Source organism: Kogia breviceps, chromosome 13 (assembly GCF_026419965.1).
Source record: "Kogia breviceps isolate mKogBre1 chromosome 13, mKogBre1 haplotype 1, whole genome shotgun sequence".
Taxonomy (NCBI): domain Eukaryota; kingdom Metazoa; phylum Chordata; class Mammalia; order Artiodactyla; family Physeteridae; genus Kogia; species Kogia breviceps.
This window is the reverse complement of record NC_081322.1, coordinates 73,585,758-73,600,988: the sequence shown is the minus strand read 5'-3', so window position 1 is coordinate 73,600,988 and position 15,231 is coordinate 73,585,758. Positions and strand designations below refer to the sequence as shown.

At 38.6% G+C, this 15,231-nt stretch overlaps 1 long non-coding RNA gene across 8 annotated transcripts in view; it reads left to right on the top strand.

The window, feature by feature from the left end:
* LOC131767981 (uncharacterized) overlaps positions 1-15,231 on the top strand; it is a 392,450-nt gene that overhangs the window by 277,169 nt on the left and 100,050 nt on the right. For all 8 annotated transcript variants that reach the window (XR_010836076.1, XR_010836072.1, XR_010836075.1 and 5 more), the window contains one exon: positions 13,090-13,194. This is a non-coding gene — a long non-coding RNA (uncharacterized lncRNA). The remainder of the gene's footprint in view (positions 1-13,089; positions 13,195-15,231) is intronic.

The window sequence follows — 15,231 nt, the reverse complement described above, 5'->3', positions numbered from 1 at the left end:
GTACTGTAAATGTCTTAAACATTTAGGAACATTTAAATATATCTTATAACTCAAGGTATTTAATTGAATAAAATCGATGAAGGATAATGTGCAGTTTGTGGTGTCTTTTCCTTAATTCTGAAAAATATCTAGTGACTTGCAGTACCTTTTACAGCAGAGATCACACCCACTCTCCCAGTGAGCTTGTGGCTGAACTTGAACCTAGAATGAGCTTGTAAAAGGCCCTGCTGACAAAAGTCCGAGAGAGGCACCTTAACAGATAATGTGTAGTGTTCTGCATGCAGCATGAGTCACTAGGGTTTCGAAGCAACATCAATTTGGCCATAAGATGTTTCCACGGTTTCCACACTTATCACTCTCTAACTTGGTAATAAGCCCCACTAAAATATGACCTGACTGGATTATAGCAAGAGAAGAATCTGAAGAACACTCTTTTTATAGTTTCCTGTCTTATAAAACACTTGACTAACTCCTTTTGCTAAGGCTATCCTAACTTTTACTGTATGGTGCAGTATGAGGTCATTGGCTCTCAGTATTTCAGGAGGGTTCTATGTTGCAATCAGATCAATATTGTGTGTCTCACCTGTGTTATTAGAAGAAAGAAATATCTGCCTAAGAAAGGGAGTGAAAAAAAAATGCTGGAGAGAGACATCAACAAACAAACAAAACAATGCCCAACGATGCCAATATCTATAAAATGCGTGAAATGCACAAACATCTGCATCACTTACGGCTAAGTAACAGATGAAGCTGTCAGGTAAAAGTAAAAAAGAAACAGTTGTAATATAAGTGATCCTGCAGGGCTGTTTGGAGAATAGACACAGTGCATTCAGCTTTCCCCTCGTTAGGGAAAGCTAGGTGATTGAACCAGACTGGAGCAGTTTGTCATGGTGTGATGGTTTAAAGGTCACTCAGTCACACTGAGGTCCTTTTGCGGAAGATTCAGCATCTAGTTAGGTTTTCTGTGCCATGTGTGTGGCCTTTTCATTGACTGGAATTCCCAGCTGTATGTCCTGTTCATAACAAAGTGCAATCCGAGTGGGGGGAAGGGTTTGCTCCCTGCACGCCACAGGCTCCCTCTCCTACCTCAATCCCCTCTCCCTCTCTGCTCTCCAGGCATATGGCTTGATTAGCTGCTGCCTCTCAACTTCCTTTGTTGGGTGGGAGGCTCTACTGACGGGCTTCTTGGTGCCTATATTGGAGGAGGAAAGTGATACGAAGGACCTTGTACCTCAAGCATTTGGCAGAGAGGTACAGGCAAGCCAGGAGCCCCCGCTCCAGCCTGGGGCAGTGCAACCTGACAGTAGGCATCCTTGTGCTTGGGCGTTGACTGCTGCTGATGCCTGAGTCATGCACAGAGAATCCCTGGCAAAAGGTCACAAGGACCTGTTTTTCCTGAGCATTGGGAAAGCCCCTGTAGCGACCACTGATGAAAACCACTGGAAACCAAGCTTACTTTCTTTTTTTTTTTTCCAAAGAAAACCAGAGAGAGAGACAGACAGAGAGAGGAAGAGAGAAAGAGAAGCCTCTAAGTTCAAGGCTAATTGAATGGAGGTTGCACCGTGACCATGAAAGCTCCTATCCATTTTCATATTCTGATACCTCGGAGACCAAAGGTTAAGAGTCTCAGAATAGGGAAGTCATCTTGTTTTGAAATTCCTCAAATGTTTATGTCCGGGTAGAGAGCTCTGGTCGTGATCAAGTAGTTATCTATTCCATCACTTCCTAGTTGTGTAACCTTGAACAACTGACTTGCCATCTCTCTATCACGAGTTCCTTATTTGTGAAATGCAAATAATAATGATTTCTACAATATAGTCATCGTGAAGCTTAAGTGAGACAGTGCCTCTGATGATGCAGCATATGATGAAAATCCAGTAAATATCACTTAGCAGTATTATGATTTCAGGGGTACAGAATAATATATTTTTTCTAATTACTACATAGTTTCTAGCTGTTCTATGCATAGACTACTTTTATTCAGAAAAAAATAACCTTGAAGAAGTGCTTTTATTTCCCCAGGGGCTATTAAAATGTCTAGTCCTATTATAAAGATTTTTGCTTTCAGCCCAACAGACATGCTCAGAAATGGAACGGACTCTGGGGCAGACGGGGCTACGGGTTTAATGACATCAGGTACATAGCGACTCCCACTTTAGGCAAGTCTGAAAATACCCTTTCTGCCCTTCTTAAACCAAATGGCAAGCAAAATCAAGCAAGCTACACAGCCAAGAAATGATTTCTGGGCTCACGGGTCTGTTTTCATTAACTCTTTATTAATTATGTATTGAGTATTTATTGAGTTCTCTATGCGAAGTGTTGTAGGCTAGCTGGCATTGGGACTCTATTTAAAAATATATCACACACAGTCTGGTGACCTCCAGGAGCATATGCATAGTAAAAAAAAAAATAGCATGTGCAGAACTTACCACAATAAAAGTAGGTGTGGAAACTGCTTATCAGAGATATGTAAACACGAGAGGTCAGAACGTTCACTTTTTTCTACAAAAGCTTGGATTTTGCTGTATAATTATGCTTTGAAGAAAAAGATACTCAAGGAGGAGAAATGACATAAACAAAGGTGTGAAAATGCTAAACATGATCACTGTTATAATAAAACTACTAATTTGCAATTTCTACTATGTGCTAGGCTATATATATATATATATATATATATATATATATATATATATATATATATATATATATATATCCTAGATATTTAGGCTAGAGAGTGTGTCTTAGAGTAAGCAAGAGATTAAGCTGCATAGGTAAGCTGGAATAAGAATAGGATTTCTAACCCTTCAGTGATGTCAGCCCTCCCTAACAAGAATGAAGGGGTTTTCTGGTCTGGGGTGAACTTAGGGCAGTGGTGCCTGGTGGAGGGTGATTGAGTATAGGTCTGGTCTGGTGGGTCAGCTTCTAGGATTCAGCACTTCACAGCAATCCTATGAGGGAGGTAGTGAAGGTTTTGTTGTGTCCACTTTCAGCTGGTAAGAATGAGGCACACAAGACCTAAGTGATGAAACCAAAGGCACTTAGACAATTTCAGAGCTGAACTAGTATCCAAGTCTAGCTTGGCTGACTTCCAATACACTGCCATTCTCAAATCCAGGTTGTTACCCTGTGGCTCTGAAATACATGGTGTTGTCGATTTTAGAGAGAAAGGCAGAAACTTTATGCACAGAGATAACTGTAATAGGTGACAATAGGTTACAGTAAGTGGCACCGAGCCCAGTGTGCTTGGCTTACTTGAATTGCATGTAAATTACAGAAACGCTAATGGTTATAATTGTGCTAATATTTGTTTGCAAGGAGTTCTAGGGGTGGCTCCGAAGAACTTGGGAGAGTCCAAGGACCTTAGCATTCAGAACTCATAGGTTTGAAAAGTGGGAAAAGCTTTGAGATCATCTAACTTCTTTATTTTTTCAGTGAGGAAACTAAGGCTGAGAGAGATCAGGTGAATTGCCGAGGTCATATGGACAGTGAGTGGGGGAGGGCTAGTTCTCTTTAATATATATTAATTAATTAATTTCTCATGAGTAGCTGGCTCACATGATCATGGAGGTTAAGAAGTCCCATGATCGTCTCTCTATCTGCAAGCCAATACCTCGGCTTACACCAGTGGTGTAATTTGGTGTGAGTCTGAAGGTCTGAGAACCACGGGAGCTGATGGTACAAATCCCAGTGCAGGGGCTGGAGAAGATGAGCTGAGATGTTCCACCTCCAGAGTGAGGCAGAGAAAAAAATGATCCTCCCTTCTGGGGGTGTTGTAGGCAATTTCGTGTTTCTGATATCCAGACCAGAATACTCATGAAACTCCAGGCACAGTTCTTCTGTGCTCGCCATGACCGGTGCTGTGTCATTTTGTTTCACACGTAGATTCATTTCCAAAAGATTTAGGGACACATGCTGTAACTCTTTAGAGTGCCTGATGACTGGTCCAACCTGGGGAGGTGCCATGCCCCACTGTGTAGTAGAGGGCAGGATGTGGAGTGAGGAACAAGCCCCAGGTTTCCCTTTTGTAACTGTGTGATTTCTCTCCCATATATTGACTGTGCCTCCTGCCAAGCTGGGACCTCTGAAGGTCAGCTCCTTCCCCTGGTCCACCTCAGGATGGCACAGGATAATGTAGCCAGGAAATACACCACCCGTTCTCATGCAGTTTGTCTGTGTACTCATTCCACACCATCTAACTGGAAACTAGGAACTCATCTGCTTTCCCAGGAGCTGAACTTCTACAGCTCTCAGAGGGGCTCCCATGCACGTTTGCTGGGAAGCTCAGGGACATGGGGGTCCAGTCTATGGAGCATAATCAGGCTCTCGGGCTCCTTCCCACAGACACATACATTCTAAAGGGCAAGGACCTTGGAAACGTGTAAAGCCAAGCACAGAGTTACTGTTCTAGTCTTTGGATTTGTGCCAGCAACTCCACACCCAGGTAAATGTGGGATAATGTGTTCGTCCTACTTTTCACAGGCAAAGCAGATCATAGAAATTATTTGATGAAAAGTAACTGGGCGTTTTGCCAAGCTCATTGTTGGTTCATTATACCATCTATTATTAACACGTTATCACATGATGATCACTTGGTCTGATTTCTTTACCCCCTGCACACGGTGGTGGTTTTTCCCCTGTTGTTTATAAGTGTAGACGGTGTGACGGAACCATGTTCAAGGCTGAATTTTCAAATGTGATCATCTTAATATTGGGAGAAAGACTCTTTCTGATGAACGCAGGTCTTCTGAGGAATTGTTAACTGACTTTGTCACGAGGCTCAACTTTCAGCAGGCAGAAAAAAGAAAAAGAAAATTACCATCACGGGCTTAAGTTTGAGTGACTGGGAACAAATGCAAGATAAAGTGAAATGGTGACGAATGTGGGAAAAAGCAACCCCGTCATCTTAGTGTTCAAAATAAACTAAGAGGAAAATACAGAGAATAATATAGTATACAGATTTTTAATTATCAGAGAAAAATACGTACAATTCCATGACTGGAGGCTTTAAAAAGTAAAGACCGCTCAAAAGAAACTAGTGTAGGAGGAGAAGGCTTACTGTCTACTTTTATAAGGATTTTGATTAGAAAAAGGAAGGACCAGGGCATAAAGAAGACCAATTTTTACAGACCCATAAAGGGAAGTGTTTTCCAAAAAGACTGAAGTGTGTCCCTACCTTATTCATCTTCATAACTTTAGCACCTATTGTAATGCTAGGGTCACCACATTTCTTTCATTGGTTCTGCAGTTTGGAGAAGGTTTATCCCAGGTTCTTATAATAAGATGCTGATGTGATCCCAGCATCACTGTGGATAATCATAATGAAACATGGAGAATAAGAGAGGTGTCAAAAGATGCAGAAATAGTGTGACAGAGACACCTAGTTGATCACCCCAACAGCTAAGTCTCCTTTTCTTCCTTGGTAATGGAACTCTGACTTCATCTGGGGCTAATGCATCCCATGAAAGGCATACACAGGGACTTGCCTGGTGGTCCAGTGGTGAAGACTCCACACTTCCACTGCAGGGGGCATGGGTTTGATCCTTGGTTGGGGAGCTAAGATCCCTCATAATGCATGGCACGGCCAAAAAAAAAAAAAAAAAAGCATACACGTCTCAGCCTGTCTTATAGCTTGCTAGGGCCATGTGACTATATTCTGACCAATGAATTATAACAGCCAGTTATTAATATGCTAGTGTGAAATATAAGATCTGGTATTAATGTGACTTCTGGGTTGACTGAGATCACTTAGCTGGGAAGAGTGGTCCTTTTGTCTCTTTGCTGTTCTGACTATTGCCATCCTGTAATGAAGCCCTTTTAGAGTCTAAATTATATGCTGAGAATAGTGAAGAAAAAAGGCTGAAACCTGGATTCTTGATGGCTCCATGGAGCCATCATATCTTACTCTGAGCTGTTTACCTCTAGATTTCTTCTATTTCAGGGAAAAAAAAAAAAAAAACCCACTTCTGTTTGATTATGTTATTTTGGAGTATCTCTTATGCAGCTGAACTTAACCCTAACTGATAAAATTTCCAGAGAATAGAGATGGTTTTCAGAGACTAGAGATAAGCATGTGTAAATTCCACGAAAAATCCTCCAAGGCACATTCAATAACAATAATTCTTGCTAAATTACCTTAATGTTTTTGGACCTTGTTATCAGATTAGTAGCTTTTATTTAAGAACCAACATTTTGGGAAGAATTACTACTTGCTGGATGCTGTTTTAAATCCCTTATGTGTATTATCTTTTGTAATCATCACAACAGGTACTTTAAAAAACTCCATATAGCAAATGATAAAACAGAGGCAGAGAGGTTTAAATAACTGATCCAGTGGAACACAGCTGACGGAGACAAGATACAAGCTCAAGGAGTCTGAGTGTAGAGGTCACTATCTTAGTTCATATACTGTGCTTTGAGGGGAAAGACACAGATAACAAGTGAATTTTAATTTTTTGTGCATTGGATACAATCTCATAAAAGCAGAGTGGAGAAATGATAGATGGGCATTTTGATAAATTCAAGATGCCCAGCCAATGTCATTCTGGAAGGAAGTGTCTTGGTACTTGTCAAGGTGTCTTAATCCACTTCTGTTTAAGAATTTTATTAATGGCTGAGGACACATCAGGTCTATTTATCGAATGTGCAAGAACTAGAATAAATTTAGCCTGGCAAGGAGAAGACTCATGGAAACATGGGAGGTCTCATCAAATACTTATTCTATAATTTTAGAGCTTTAGCAGCCTCCAAAATCACTAATGCCTTTCAGGAATGGTGGGAATGCAAAGCGGTATGAGACCTGTGGAGACACTATTTTGCAATACTGCAATATTTGACAATATTCTGTTAAGTTACATATGCATTTATCCTTTGACCCAGAAACTCCACTTCTACATTACTAAAAAGATACACTGGTGAAAAGAAAGAAACAAATATAAGAGCACAAATTCACAAAGCTATCCTTTGTACACTAATTATATATAACCTATTTTATTTAAGAAATAAAATTCTAAGGAAAAAATAAAAGTTAGATGGACAGGGGAATCTGTAGATTAAAAGAGACTTAACCAATTGCAATGATAGGCTCTCATTTGCATCCTGATTCAAACAAGCAGAAAGGGGGGGGTGGCGGGAGATGCTCATGTTGGAGAAATGTGAGCACTGCCTGTATAGTTTAAGATATTCAGGAATTATTTGTTGTTACAAAGTCACAGTCCTTATATTTTAGAGAAACTGTGAATCATTATGGATAGTTTTATATGATACCTGGGATTTGCTTCAATACAAATCCAGGAAAGAGGGAAACTGGGTGAGGATAAAGATGAAATAAGATTGATATTTACAGCTGGGTATTGATTACAAGGGCATTCATTATTCTATTACATCAACTCATGTACATGTTTGAAAATTTTCATAATACGAAAGTAAAAGTTAAACCTATCTCTCAATTTTAAATAAAATATTTTAATTTGCTAAAAAATTTTTCCACTTGAAATGTACAGATGCAGATCTTTAAAAAAGAAACCAAGAAGGAAAAATAAAAATCAAGAGTATAAGGGTAATTGAATTTAAGCACAGGTTTCACATTTGTTTTGCAGCAGAGCTAAGGAGCAAGTTTGGGACTCTGGAAACTTACTCCAGTGCTCTTTTTATTTTATGATTGATTTGGCGATGATGTCGAAGGGAGCTCACTGTTTTCTGAGTCGCTAGAGGGGAAGCAGTCAGTTATACAAAGGTATATTTTGATTCAAAATAACAAAAACTTTTCCTCCAATTGAGGCTATTGAGAGCATAATAGCTTTTCTTGAGGTTTTGGACAGCCCAGGTCTGGATGAATACACAGGTTGAGACTTGATGGCCACCTGATAGGGATGTTGTAAAGAGAATTCCTGTATCAGCTTGGAGGCTGCACTAAAGGAACTTGAAGCTCCCTTCCTACTCAATGGTGCCATAATTCTATAATGAGATGATCTTTCTTGTTTCAACACATAACTCATAACTCTTGCTGGAGGGCTGGCATGTGCCATGGGAAGCATTGGCACCTGATTTGAAAGAAAAACGCTTGGTTTGCAGATACAGACTGATGAACTCCTTCACAACCAAAAATTTAAAGACTCAAATTATTAATGTTAAATAATTCCAGTTTTAGTAGTTTGGGGTTTAATACTTATATTGAATTCCTAGAAAGTGTAAGGCGTTTGGCTATAGACTATAAAGGCCCTGATCCAAGTGCTGAGTGCCCGAATGTGTTTGATACCTCCAGCTTCTCCTCCTCCCTCACATGAGCTGTTTTTCCTGTATGGAAGTCTGCTCCTAGGCAAAGTTCTATTACCCACCTCTAGAGCTAAGTGTGAGCTTAAAGCAACATGTCACCATTCCCAACCATTTTTAAGCTTTATTTCTAACCAGAATAAAAAGATTTATTTTAAAAAAATAATTCCTGAGAAATCAGAAATGAAAGAGGAGATATTACAACTGATACCACAGAAAAATACAAAGGATCATAAGAGACTGCTATGAACAATTATACTCCAACAAATTAAACAACCTAGAAGAAATGGATAATTTCCTAGAAATCTACAAGCTACCAAGACTGAATAATGATGAAATAGAAAATCTGAACAGAATGATGACGAGTAAGGAGATTGAATCAGTCATTAAAAACCTCCCAACAGGGACTTCCCTGTGGCACAGTGGTTAAGAATCCACTTGCCAATGCAGGAGACACAGGTTTGATCCCTGGTCCATGAAGTTCCCACATGCCCTGGAGCAACTAAGCCCATGTGCCACAACTACTGAGCCTGTGCTCTAGAGCCTGCGAGCCACAACTACTGAGCCCATGTGCCACAACTGCTGAAGCCACACACTCTAGGGTCCACATGCCACAACTACTGAGCCTGTGTGCCTAGACCCCATGTCCTGCAACAAGAGAAGCCACCGCAATGAGAAGCCAGCACACTGCAAAGAAGAGTAGCCCCTGCTTGCCGCAACTAGAGAAAGCCCAAACACAGCAATGAACACTCAACGCAGCCCCCAAAAAAATTAAAATTAAAAATTAAAAACAAACAAACAAACCTCCTAACAAAAGTCCAGGACAGAATGGCTTCACTGGTGAGTTCTACCAAACATTCAAAGAAGAATTAATAACAATTCTTCTCAAATTCTTCCAAAAAATAAAATAGGAAGGAGAACTTCCAAACTCATTTTATGAGGCCAGCATTACCCTGATACCAACCAGACAAAGATATCACAATAAAAGAAAATTACAGTTCAATATTCCTGATAAACATAGATGTAAAATTCCTCAACAAAATGTTAGCAAACAGAATTCAACAATACAGTAAAAGGTTCATACACCATGACCAAGTGAGATTTATTCTGGGGATGCAAGGATAGTTCAACATCCACAAATGAGTCAGTGTGATATACCACATTAACGAAATGAAGGATAAAAATATATGATGATCTCCAAAGATGCAGAAAAAGCTTTTGACAAAATTCAATATCTATTTATGATAAAAACTCTCAACAGAATGAGTATAGAGAGAGCATACCTCAACATAATAAAAGCCATATATGACAAGCCCATAGCTAACATTATACTCAATGGTGAAAATCTGAAAGCTTTTCCTCTAAGATCAGGAACAAGACAAGGATGTCTACTCTCACCACTTTTATTCAACATAGTATTGGAAATCCTAGCCAGAGCAATTAGGCAAGAAAAAGAAATAAAAGTCATCTAAATTGGAAAGGAAGAAGTTAAACTGTCACTATTTGCAGATGACATGATATTATATATAGAAAACTCTGAAGACTCCATCAATAAACTATTAGAATTAATAAGCAAATTCAGTAAGGTTATAGGATACAAAATCAATAGACAAAAATCTGTTGTGTTTCTATACACCAATTACAAACTATCAGAAAAATTAAGAAAGCAATCCCATTTACAATTGCATTAAAAAGATAAAATACCAAAGAATAACTTTAACCAAAGAGATAAAAGACCTGTATATTGAAAACTACAAAACATTGAAAGAAATTGAAGAAGACACAAATAAATGGAAAGATTCCATGCTCATGGATTAGAAGAATTAATATTGTTGAAATGTTCATACTAGCGAAGGAAATCTACAGGTTCAATGCAATTCCTGTCAAAGTTCCAATGGCGTTTTTCACAGAATTAGAACAAACAATCCTAAAAATTTTATGGAACCACAGAAGACCCTGAATAGCCAAGGCAATCTTGAGAAAGATGAACAAAACTGGTGGCATCACACTCCCTGATTTCAAACTATATGATAAAGCTATAGTAACTATAAACAGTATTGTATTGGCATAAAAACAGACACATAGATCAGTGGAACAGAATAGAGAGACCAGAAATAAACCCATGCATATATGGTCAATTATTTTATGACAAATTACAAGAATATACAGTGGGGAAAGGACAGTCTCTTCAATAAATGGTGCTGGGAAGAATGGACAGTCACATGCAATAGAATGAAACTGAAACAGTATTTTATACCATACAGAAAAATTTACTCAAAATGGATTAAAGACTTGAACGTAAGACCTGAAACCATAAAACTTCTAGAAGAAAACATAGGTTGTAAACTCTTAGACACAGGTCTTGGTGATGATTTTTTAAATCTAACACCAAAAGCAAAAGCAACAAAAGGAAAAATAAACAAGTGGAAGTATATCAAACTAAAGAGCTTCTGCACAATAAAGGAAACCATCAACAAAATGAAAAGGCAACTAATGAATGGGAGAAAATTATTGCAAATCATATATCTATTTAGGACTAATATCCTAAATATATTAAAAAAACAAAACAAACAAAAAACACTTACACAGTTCAATAGCAAAAAACGCCAAACAATCTGATTTTAAAAATGGTCAGAAATCTGAATAGACATTTTTCCAAAGAGGACATACAGATGGCCAATGGGTACATAAAAAGATTCTCAACATCACTAGTCATCAGAGAAATACAAATCAAAACCACCATGGGATATCACCTCACACCTGTTAGAATGGCTATTATCAAAAAGACAAGAAATGACAAGTGTTGGAGAGGGTGTAGAGAAGAAGAAACCCTTGTGCACTATTGGTGGGAATGCATAGTGGTGCAGCCACTATGGAAAACATTAGTGAGAATCCTCAAAAAATTAAAAATATATAGAACTCCAATAAGATCCACGAATTCCACTTTTCGGTATTTACCTAAAGAAAATGAAAACACTAACTCAGAAAGATATATGTACCCCCATGTTCATTGCTTCCAAGACATGGAACTACCTGAGTGTTCATTGATAAATGAGTGGATAAAGAAGATATGGGATATATATATATATATACACACAATGGAATATTATTCAACCATTAAAAAATAAATCTTGCCATTTGTGGCAACATGGATGGATCTAGACTGTATTATATTATGCTAAGTGAAATAAGTCAGATGAAGGCAAATACTGTATGATCTCTCTTATGTATAGAATCGAAAACAGTAAACAAACAAAAAAATGCAAAGACACCAAAGATCATAGATACAGAGGGCAGATTGGTGGTTGCCAAAAGTGAAGGGTGGGAAGTGAGACAAATGGGTGAACTTTTTTTTTTTTTCAGTTTAAATAAACTGAATAAAAATTTTAAATAATAATAAAAGAATCCCTAGTGTCAACAAATAAACAGGGTGAGGGTTGAGGTGGGTGTTCTGAAATGACACAGTATAACCAATCCAGCTATTCTGGTGATTCCAAAGAGAGACTAGCCACATGGTCTATATCAGAGGTGGTCCGGAGCCCTGCTGCTCAGGATGAAGGTGACTGCCATCCAGGACCTCAAAGTCAGCCTTGCAATGAATGGTTCAGGAAAAATAAGGTGCTAGACTTCCAAAGATCTGTAAGGGAGTCCATTCTGTCCATGTGATGCTATTAGCTTCTCTCTCTCTCTCTCTCTCTCTCTCTTTCTAGTTGTCAGTGACATGAGTCTCAGCTCCATTCTATATGGATTATTTCTGATCTAATTCTAACAGCCCTAAGATTTCAAGAGGTAGATATAAGCACCAGATGGATATTACAAGAAAATCGGATTGTTCTGCAGTGAGTGAGATATGGAAAGGCCTTTTCCCAACCAAGCAGTAGACAGAATTGTCATAGTAAGTTGTGTTTGAAATACAATGGTTCATAGATCTGAGGTGACACTGCCTTTTGTAAAGTGTGAAATTGGTCCTTCTGTTGGGCAGAACGAGGATCAAAAAAGGAAAAAGAAAAAAGAGCACAAATAGTTTACTCTCTATTTATTATGTTATGATCTGCCTCAACTCACAAATGTCTACCTGTACCTGTATCCAGAGTGATAAGATTCTTTAAAAGGCTACATATTTACTATGTTTTCATGCTTGGTCCAGAGCAAATCTGGTTTGAACCTGCATATAAATTATCCCCAGCTCTAGAATGCTATAGGGTTGACTTTAAATAGGCACCTGCTAGATTTCCAACATGATAGATGAAAGTGTGCTGCATCCATTAGTCAATTATATCTCCTCTTGTACACTTCAGTCCATACATTAATGCACTCTTGACACTGTTTTTCAGTTCACTCTTCCATCTTCCTTAATCATTTCGGCACGCAACTCACTTGCTTCTTCTGCCATGTCTGCCAACATCCTTGGCATGCCAGTCAAGTTCATGACCATTTTGGCACCCTACACATAACACTTTTTATTGAAGTTTTTACACAAATATTTTTATGCCTCTGAACACTGTAACTTTAACCAACTTTATGTCTCCCATACGGAGACCATGATGTTGCACTGCAAAAATGTGGGCGTAACCAATATTCGCCCCAATGTGTGTGGGGACAGCTTTTATCTGAGGTTCACCCTTCTCACCATCCCTGTCATCTTTAATCTTCCGTAGAGTCTAGCATCTATCAAGGCTATGATGATAGAAGAGGGCTTTTAAAATGTAATCAGGCTGAAAAGTAAATGCACTTCTATTTTAGGAAAAATTCATGAGAAAACTGGCAGGAAGCTCATCTTAGTGCAAAATATCTGCTTATTCCTTTGTCTCTGCTCTATAGGCCAGATCACTTCAAGGGACCCGCTCTCTTTGCCAGTCTCCCAGCTTTCAAAGGCCTCTGTCCAGCAGTGGATCAAGCACCTAGTAACTCACCCCGGGGGCAGAGGTAAGTGGAGACAGCCGTGATTGCTGTTTACTCATTTGTTTTTGAAAGGCTGTAAAGGGGGCTGTGGGAAAGGATATGCAGGTCGAAGATTGGGGTTGTTCTCTATTCAAAAATGGGGTTCACGAATGCCCTATGACCATGGACGGAGCTAGAGGGCAGGTTGGAATAGGTGAGAGAAGTTATTTCCAAATCACCATCATCTTGTGGACTTTGAATGTATTATTAAATATTATTAAAGATCCTCTAGGATTCCACGTTAACATTTAGCCAGCTAACAGTTAAATCTTATAGCAAGTGGTGAGTGTTGGTGTTTGACTTAGGAATGGCACAATCTGAAGGTCAAGGTAAAGTACAGCTTTGGACTCTGGAGAAGGAAAAGGAGTTATTTCCAGAAGAAGGTGCTAAAGCAGGGCTCTGGGCCAATTTGTTGAAAGCCAATTTACTAGAATTAACTTCATGAATGACCAATTTCCTGACTCATGAGTGTTTTGTTTATAAGTTTTAGTATAGTTCCTGCCACTACCCCTGCCTCTCCTCACTCCTGCCTCTGAACTTGACCCTGCCTCTCTAACACCGGAGCCTGGGCAAACCTCTGAGAGGGGGCAAGGGAAAGCACAGGACGATGATGAAACGAAAACTCTTTAAACATTCCCCCCAGTTTTGCAAATTGGGCATTTGGCAAATTGTTTTGGGCAAATTGTTTTTCAGTGTAAATCGGTGGTTCAGTAAATTAACTTGCTTGCCCAAAGCAGAGCTGTTTCTTAATTGTCGCTCTCTTTCCTAGCACGGGCTCCTGTCTCACACTCAGTTAAAATAAGGAGGGATGAGATCTGTGATGACATGCACACCCAGCTATGCACACCACAAGATGACACGAGTATACCTGGGTATACAAACCAGTTATAAAATCTGAGTCTCAAGGTGCAGAAAGACTTCTCAAAGGTCATCGCTTTCCCCACTGCTACAATCTTGCCTTATTGTGAGGCAGCTTAGAAGCAAAAATCACCAGAATTCTTGTGTTTAGTCTTTCTGACCATGGTGGGTTTTTAGTTATTAAAGTTGAATAATCAAATTTAAGAATTATCCCAACCTGTATCCCCAGGCACAGTCCCTCTCTGATTTTCTTGGCTGTGAATCTTTCCCACTAAGTGTCCTGAGTCTCTATAAAAGCATCCGTCTTTCCAAGGTCATTGTTTCCTCAAGTCTCAAATGTCGAAATCTGAGAAGTTCAAAAGGAAGTGACAGAGGAATACAAGTCAGAAAAACAATGATATAGTACCTGTAACCTGTAAAACTGGCAAAGCATACAAAAAGGAACTACACCCGTGCTGGCTCATAATTGTTGGTGAAAATACAAATTGGCACCATGTTTCCAGAAGGGCATTTGCAAACACACTAACTGAATATCTTAAAATATCCAATGACCTTCAATTTCTCTTCTAGGATTTTTCCTAAGGAAATACAAATGTATATAAAGATTATTATCCCAGTGATATGTACTATTATAAAAAGTGGAAATAGCTTTAATGTCCATCCCTATGGGATTAACTGAATATATTATGCTACATTTATATAGATAAAGAATATTATGCACATATTTAAAATGATCACAATATATTAAATGAGGAAAGCAATAGATTTTTAACAGGTAAGTATAACATCATAATGCTTTGTAGGGTAGCATATACAACGTTAGAAAAAAAAAGACCATTAGTGCACACACTAAATTAAATGACAGCATTTATCTCTAGGTTAAGTGATTATGGGTGAATTTTATTCCCTTTATTTCTAGATCTATATTTTCCAAGTTTTCTACAATTAACATGTTTTCAACGAAGTAAGCTTAGTTTTGACCTCTTACATATGTTTTCTTTTAAAAATAATTTCATGGTTTTCCTGTATGACATAATTAAGAGAGGAAAGAGGTAAAAAAGTTAGTTCTAGTTCCCTACCAGAAGGAACTACACAATACCTTTCTCTCCCTTGTAACCAGTATCTTTCTTTAGAATACGGTTATCAAAAAAGATCGTGGACACA